This window comes from Ursus americanus, chromosome 10 (genome assembly GCF_024610735.1).
Source record: "Ursus americanus isolate L20-20 chromosome 10, mUrsAme1.1.p, whole genome shotgun sequence".
Lineage (NCBI taxonomy): Eukaryota > Metazoa > Chordata > Mammalia > Carnivora > Ursidae > Ursus > Ursus americanus.
This window is the reverse complement of record NC_142136.1, coordinates 53312269-53320480: the sequence shown is the minus strand read 5'-3', so window position 1 is coordinate 53320480 and position 8212 is coordinate 53312269. Positions and strand designations below refer to the sequence as shown.

Sequence of the window (8212 nt, the reverse complement as noted above, 5' to 3'; positions counted from 1 at the left end):
GACGGGGGCCGGGCCCCCCGCGAGCAGCGAGGCGGGGCGGCCGGCGGCCACAGCCCGGCCTCAGGGGCGCCGGCGCGCAGCGAGTCCCGACGCGGAGGCCCCGTAGGGCGGAGACCCGGCGTGGCGGGCTCCGAGCGGCCGCCCCGCGGCTGGGACGCCCGCTCCTGTCTGGCCTTCCGCTGTGGCGGTGTGACGACTCCACTCGGCACCGCTTTCTCGTTCCCGAGTCTAACCCTCAAACACCAGTCCTTTGCACTCTGCGGGATTTCCTGTGCGGAATTAAGAACAATGACTCATCCAGTCGAGGGTCTACTCGGGTGTAGACGTGGTGTCTAGAACCAGGAGACTGGATGAGATCACAAAGGACGCGAGGGCGGAAAGACCGCGACCCTCGGCAAGGAGCGGAGCGGAGGCCGGAAGGGGTTAAGGGCGCCTCAGGATCTCCGCAGGCGCAGAAGCAAGTCTGACGCCAGAGGCCCGGGGAGGCGGGGAGGCGGGGGGGCGGGCGGAAGCCGCTGCGAACGACTCAATTTACCTAGGCTTGAAAGCACGCTCGTCGTCTCCCACATGGTCTAGCGGTTAGGATTCCTGGTTTTCACCCAGGCGGCCCGGGTTCGACTCCCGGTGTGGGAACGCCAAACCTTTTAGGAAAAAATAAACCCAATTTAGGCCCTTCTCAACCAGAAGAAGGCTGGTGTTTTTAGAAAAACCTATAACCCAATTTCAGAGCAGCAGGGAAGCTTGGGCCTGAAGGGAATGAGGGCCTCCCTCCCCAAACCCCGCGCCGCTGGCGGAAGCAGGAGAAGAGGCAGTATCTCCGACAGTGAGGACGTTAGCTTTTGAAAGAGGGGATTAAATCCGAGCGAAGAAGATGGGTCTGGTGCTAGAACACATATTCCAGCCAGTACTACTGATGTGGCTGCCCCCTGTTCTGCGGATATGGAGCAGACGACCAAAAAGTGCTCTTCTCTGAAAGAAAAATAAAGACGCATTTGGGGACATTATAAGGCTTTAAGTTGCTTAAAGCCATTCTATTGAGGACAGCAAGATTGCCAGAAAAGACGTGTTAGTAAGGGCAGAGTAGCTCAGCGTTCGCTCTGTGGCGGTAGCCGTCGGAAGAGCTCCCTGAACAGTTGTGTGGGGGGGAGGGGGGGGGAAACTTCGGTTATTTTAACTATGGATTGAGGAGCGAGGCAACGGCAAAAACACCACTTCCTTCTCCAGCCCTAACATTTATTTGACACATTCTGTTTTTAAAACTTCTAGAACTCATGATATGCTGAACTAGAATTAGGAATCTTAGCATCGATGTGGCACAAGACGGCTTCCAACTGTTAGCTACCCAAAGAAGTGTTTCCTCTGCTATAATCTTATCTCGCTTACCACGCTGAACATTTGCCATTAGGAAAATCCTCAAGGCGTTCAGAAGCCACACTCCTTTCCCACTGGTGTTGAATTTTTGGAAGCTTCCCCGGCTGTTCCCAGACTGCCACCAATACTGAGAAATGACTGTGAAAAAGACTTGGTGTCCATGTGACTTTGAAATTTGCTCTCCTTTAATAAAAAGTCCTTTGGGACTCTAAGGGACGTAAAACCAAATGTCATCCTTCATGAGAAAATTACTAGGCGAAAATATACATTTATTCAAAATTCCTAGGCTTGCTGTTAATCTGCATTTATGGACTCAAGTAGGACAGAACTGATAGGAAAATAAAGAGCCCAGTCATAATTATACTACGTAATATTTATTGAGCACTTGCTATGAACCAGGCTAAATGCTTTACGTACCTTTTTCAATTTAATCCTTGTTTTGTTATTAGATAATATTATTATGCCTCTACCAGCCAGGGGCCCAATAGGAAACTGATGACAAATTCTTAGCAGAGAATTTAATAAAGAATTTAATGCAGGTTTATTTAGAGTTTAGGGAAACAAAGGATAATGCAGTCAGTCCGGGGGCTTCTGGGTTGAAATGAGTAAGGGGAGGGAGTGTTGCTGATGGAGAGGGCTGCCAGTGAGGAGTTGTGTTTTTTTGTTTGTTTGGTTCAAAATTTGCTTTTATCTAGCAGGTGAGTTCTATTCTCATGAAGGCTGTCAGACGTACTCGGCCTATGAATAATTCATTTTCATGAAATAGATTTTGGGGTCACAGATTTGACAAAAGCTTTCTTTAGGTGCCTATGATACTTGAGACTCAGAGCATAGTAGATACTTCTAAAGACGTGCTTAATAAAATAAAGGAGTTTAACTTTGTGGGGAAATGGTTGAGTCATATTTGGCATGCTTATAGCCTTGCATTTTTGCAAAACATTTTGCCATAATTTTCATTAATCATTCTTATAATCAGTCTTTATATTCAATGACTATTTGAGCTGCAAAGGTTCTTAGCAGTTATTTAATTGGGCCCCTCATTTTAGTCATGCATCAATGGGTCTGGGATTTTATTCCTCTGATTCTTGGTATTAGAGTTTCGATTTATCCATAAAAAAATGGAGTCTCTGCACGGTGTCCTGGCCAGACACCACTCTCTCCAAATCCTGGCTTCAGGGAAAGGGGTTGGGGGCAGAAAAGATGAATTTTTAAATTTTGTTGTATCTGGCTTTTGGTCAGTGTTCACAGAATAGCTACATGGACATAGTCATAACAAATTTTGAGGGTTTTTTTTTGTACCCTATAAACATTTATAGACAGTGAGGATCTTTATTTGGGATATTTGAACTAGTCACAGGTTCTCAGTATGCTTCCATTTTTGCATATGGTCATAAAGTCTGAGGGAGTGTGCGTGAGGATCGCCGTATGCCTATCCACACGTGTATTTATAGTCCTAGAGATTTGTATGTATGTCCCCTCAGAGATATATGCTGCATGCAAAAAATACCTTGAATAATCACAACATTAAAACTTCATATTAATACAGGAAAGGGAAGGCAAGCACAAAATTTAACTCACCCACATGGTAAAGCTGAATAACTTGGAAAAACACTGAATACTTGGAAAATCACTGGAACAAATCATCAACAAATCAATTTGCAAACACCTCGAAGACCACAGGGTCCTGGGTAATCATCGCACATAGCTTTGTGAAAAACAAAGCTTATCGGGTAAATCTAATTTCCTTCTGTCACAGAGTCACAGGGACGATGGATGGGGGTGCGATCAAGATAATGTATCTCGGTTTAAGAAACTCTGGGATTTTGCCCTATGTTGTGTACTCATGAAGAAAACGTAGGCTGTTGCCGTCTAGCAAGAACCCATCAAACCAAAGTTCAAGGCCGGGCTTCCCCCAGATGGGCAACTTAAACTCAGTCTGTGCAAAAATGACCTCATCCCTTCCCAAGCCTCTGCTCAATTCCTTAAAGTGTCATTCAGGTGGCGTTGACGCAAATGACTTCATCCGTTCCTGAGTTTCCTGGATTCTAGAATGGGGGTAATAATAGGACCCGCCCCATGGCACTGTGAAGATGAGATCAGAACGTGCACGCAAAGGACTTGGCCCAGGGCGGGGCCAGTGGCTGCTGGTGCCCCCACCGTTAGCACGAACGTCCCCATTGTTACCACGTTTGGTTCCTCTTTCTCCTCTCCTTCCCATCACGACGTTAAATCTGATCATTTCCACCTTTTCAATGGTGCCCTCATATGTTGGCATCGATTTCCCCTGCTGCTGGGTCAGATCGTCTTGCTCCGTGGACTGTCGGAATAGGTGCAAAGCTGGTTTCTCTGTCCCCAACTCACCCATCGCTTCATCGCAGGTTCTTTTGCTTGTCATAGCTCACAGTTGAACGCACCGCAGCCCTGCGCCTACCCCCGCGGGGCTTCGCCTGCCGTGAGCTCCCAGTCCACCTTTGCAGTCGAAGTCCTCCTCTTCCCTCCGTGCATCCCGGATGCCTGTTACTTTCTCCCTGGGTCCTGCATCCGTCTTTACTCCATGCTTCCTTGGTGAAATGCTCTTGTGCCCTTTCTCTAAATATCTGCGTCCTACCCATCCTTTAAGGCTTACTTCAAATGTCAGGTCCTTTTCGGGGCTTCCCCTACCTTCCTTGCCACCGGGAACCTCTTCTGATTCCCCTTAGTGTCTGGTGTACCTGCCTTCTGATACTTATTCCTCTCTAACTTCGGGTCTTGACTTAGATGTCATTTCCTCCAAAGGTCTGCCTCGCCCCACTGACAGGTGACATGCTTGGCTCTGCGCGTTTCTCTCTCATTGCGCTCCCCACACCAGCCATGGTGTCCCTAGGTCATGTGCTCCAAGGCCAGTACCCTGCACACAGTAAATACTTAATAAACATGTGTGAGGGAAGGTGTGAGCCGGACAAGGACTGCATTGTCCTGAGGAACACCTTAGGCTCCAAGTTACAGAAAGCCACTGGAACTAGCTAGGGCCCAAGGGAATCATTGGCTTATGTAACCGAACTGTGGGAAGTGGGGTAGTGTGACTGACCTCAGGAACAACCAGAACCAGTGTTTTCTCTCTCTCTCTGTGAAAGATATATTCTCATCTCTTACAAGCCAGCTGCTTCCACATGGCAAGGGATCTGGGCCCTGCCAGCTCCATGTTCTTCCATGTTCATTCCGGACAGCTTCCCAACCGAGACGCAAGGCCTTTCTCAGTTTCCGTTGGAAAGTGCTGGGGAGGAATTCGGCCTCGCCTGGGCCCCATGCCCTCCTGATGGTTGATGCACGTGGGGTATTGTGGTTGGCAGCCTTCAGTAGAATCACATGGTGGAGAGGAAGGAGGAGTAGGGATTCAAAGTAAGCCAGATAAATTAAATAGCGGTGATGGTCGCACCATTTTGTGAATGTATGAAAACCTCTCAGTTGTGAAAGTTTTGAATTTTATGGTATGTGAGTTATATCTCACTAAAAAAAATAATGAAAAGACAAGCCAGAAATAAAATCTTGCTGGCAAAGTAAACATTTTTTATATTCCTTTTATTCGAGCCATTCATTTATTCAGCCAACATTTATAGTGTGCCTGTTATGTGCCAGCCCGGATGTAGATTGACAATTTAGTGGAATCACACGCACGCGCACACACACATACACACACACGCACACACACAGCAGGTATGAAGCTTGCGTTTCATTCTTAATGTGATGGGGAACCTCTGGACAGTTAAGCATGGAAAGAGTTCGACCCCAGGATGAGGCTCCTGGATTTGAGGGCCTTTGAGAATCTTCTGACCTGGTCCTCTGCTCATGGTCAGCACTAACCACACTTTCGTAAGAAGAGAAGAATGTTTTGACAGGTCTCTCTAGATAGCTTCATAACCTCATTTTCAGAATGTGGCAACTTCGTCATAAAATAAAGTTTCCCTTTGGGCTAACCTAGTCACATTATACTTTGCTTTCAGCCCATTTGCCCGGAGTTAGCCAAACTGCAAAGTTTGAGGACACAGTCCCCAAGACTGCCCTCACTTTGAACACCAACTGCAAGTTTGGGGGGCTTGCCAAAACCACCCTCAGGTTTGATGCTGTGTTAGAAGGACCCACAGAACTCACTGAAAGCTGTAGTACTCGTGGTTATGGTTAATTACAGGGTAAGGGTACAGAATGAAATTGTTCAAAGGAAGAGACACATCGGGCAGAGTCTGGGAGTATTCCAAATGCCAAACTTCCATTGCCTTCTCTCTCCATGGAATCAGGATGCATTACCTTCCCAGTATTGGTGTGTGACAATATGCACTGAATATTACCAACCAGAGAAGCTCAGCTTAGTTCTTATTGGGGCTTTATTATGTAAGCATGATTGATTGATCACCCACGTGGTTGAACTCAGTCTCTAGGTTGACTGATAACAAGTGACCCAGAGTCCTGACCCTAAGTCACATGGTCTTTCTGACATGGCCAGCTCCCCCCTAAAACTATCGGGTGTGTCCAACACCTATCCTAAGGAAAGATACTCCTATCAGGTATGACATAAACTATTTCCCAGAGGCTGAGGGTAAAGGGCAGACCTCTTCTCAGGCAAGTTCAAATTCTTTACTATGCATCATTTTTTTCCCTCTAATTTTCTCCTCACTAGATACAGAGGAGAGAGGATTGGTTATTGCCACAAACTGCCAAAACATGGTTAAGTGCTCAGGACAGCAGTTCAGGCTGGCTCTGGCCACCCTCCCAGCTTCTCTCCAGACTTCCCAAGCGGAAGTTCCAAAAAGAGGGGTTTGGAAGGGCTGTGGGGAATAGCAGATTTTCTCTGAGGCCCACGCTCTTTGGCTGGCTGCCTCATAGCCCCATGCTCTGATTTTAAAATGGAAACAGTGGGCCCTTGGGGTGTGTCTGATGCTTCATCAGAGCCCCAGGTTAGTTTGAGGACCATCACCTGCATTATCATGCCACTGGAAGCTCAAAAGCCAAAGTTGCAGAATTACATATGGAAAATGGAGGCCTTATAAAGAATGTGTCCAGATCTGGCAGCATTTGAAAGTGGACTCGGGGAGCTCGCCCAGCCCCGCACCCCCACCCCCAGTGGATCTTGGCTATGTTGGCCAACATCTGCAGGAGTCTGCGTGCATCCCCTTCTACCCTGACCTTCTCACTGTGTATAACCTTAGCGAATGTATTTGCCAAAGGCAGTGACCCCTGCCATTTATTTCTTGCCTCTGGGTGCTTCCTGGTCTAGTGCTGTTTTCCATTCAAAGCTCTAATAGAGACAACTGGAGGTGGGGGAGTGGAGAGGAAGGCAGGAGATTTTCTAAGTGTCAAATGTGTTCATTGAGTGGAGGTGGAAACGGGGAACCTGACAGTTATCAGAAGCTGGAGTAATTTTCCATAACCTGTGCCTGTTAATGTCCTGATTGGGGTTAATGGATTCAAGGGAGGCAGAGAGAGTGGCGCGCAGAGGGAAGGAGAGGAGGCATAATCAGAAGCTGGCAACAGCTCAGCGGTGGGGTGTGAAGGGAAGGAATGATTTGTTGACAACCCCAAGATGATAAGCATCCCCAGTGAGACAGAGAAGTGGGGCAGAGAGAATGAGATTTGTCTCCTCTGACAAATTTGAGGCACTGCTGGGACATCGAAATGGAGCAACCTGCGAGCGCAGGAAATTGCGGGTGTTCCAGACACCTAGCAGACACCTAGGGGGCAATTGTCATTTTTCAGGTGAATAGGAGACTGCGGGGTTTTCTCCCGGAACGGTGCCCAGCTGTTGCAGGCGGCGGGTGGTAGGAAGGGCGGACAGGCAGGAGTGTGCACATGGGGAACGTGGCTGAGACCCTGCCGGTGACAGACGTCTCAGGAGCACCACCCGGGCTCGGTGCAGCTCCACGGGCCTCTGGTCCCGTGGCAGCCGGCAGACATTTGATGTTTCGGGTGATGATTTCCTTCCTGGCAGATGGCAGCAAAGTGTCTCGAGGAAGGTGTGACTTTTCCTAATTTGTGCAAAGGTACTAGCTGTGCTGGCGGAGGCGCTGGGGTACTTGCAGATGTTCCCGTCCCCTCTGATCTCGCTACATTACGCGAGGCATCCGTCAAAACCCCCGTGCCACTGATTACTTCGTAAGTTGGGCACGTTCGTGTTGGCAAATAGCTTCTTACACACGCTTTGTGTGTGATTGTGGGACACGCTGGAAAGGTGAGTTGTACAAATTTCATGCAATGCCACTTAGCATACGAGACACAGCAAGAGCCCAAAACATGGTTCTTCCTTTCACCTGGTGATTCTACTTCCAGAAATCAACTTCGAGGGAAGGATCAGAGAAGAGCAAAGAAACAGATTTATGAACGAGGAGAGATTTATGAGCAAGGATATTTTTCTTTACAGCATCATCTATCATTAAAAATATGGGAAGCAATAAAATGATAAAAATAGGAGAATGAATGAACAAATGGTATGTCCATATGATGGAATATTGTACAGCTGGTGTTATTTACAGTCAAGATTATTTTAGGAAACAGAAGAAAGCAGGATCCCAAACTGTATGTGTAGTGTGGGTCCAACTTTGTATCCCATATTAATATGTTTATAGAAGTAAACACACATACATAAAAACTGCAAAGAAATATACTAAAAAGTTAACAGCGGTTATTTCTGGATGGTAGAATTACAAGTGATTTCGTCCCTTTACACTTTCCCACTTCTTTGAAATGAGTCTATAATTGCTTTTACAGTCACAAACTTTTTCCCTGAAATAAATCCATATATCTCGGGAGTCTATGTGGAGTGTGAGGAGAGGCCCTTTCTCGGGCTCTCAGCACCCCCAGCACAAGGAGATTT

At 47.4% G+C, this 8212-nt stretch overlaps 1 non-coding gene across 1 annotated transcript; it reads left to right on the top strand.

Annotated features, from left to right (window-relative positions):
• Positions 1-561: 561 nt before the first annotated feature.
• TRNAE-UUC (transfer RNA glutamic acid (anticodon UUC)) lies at positions 562-633 on the top strand. The gene has a single exon. It is a non-coding gene; the product is annotated as a tRNA-Glu (tRNA).
• Positions 634-8212: the final 7579 nt, after the last annotated feature.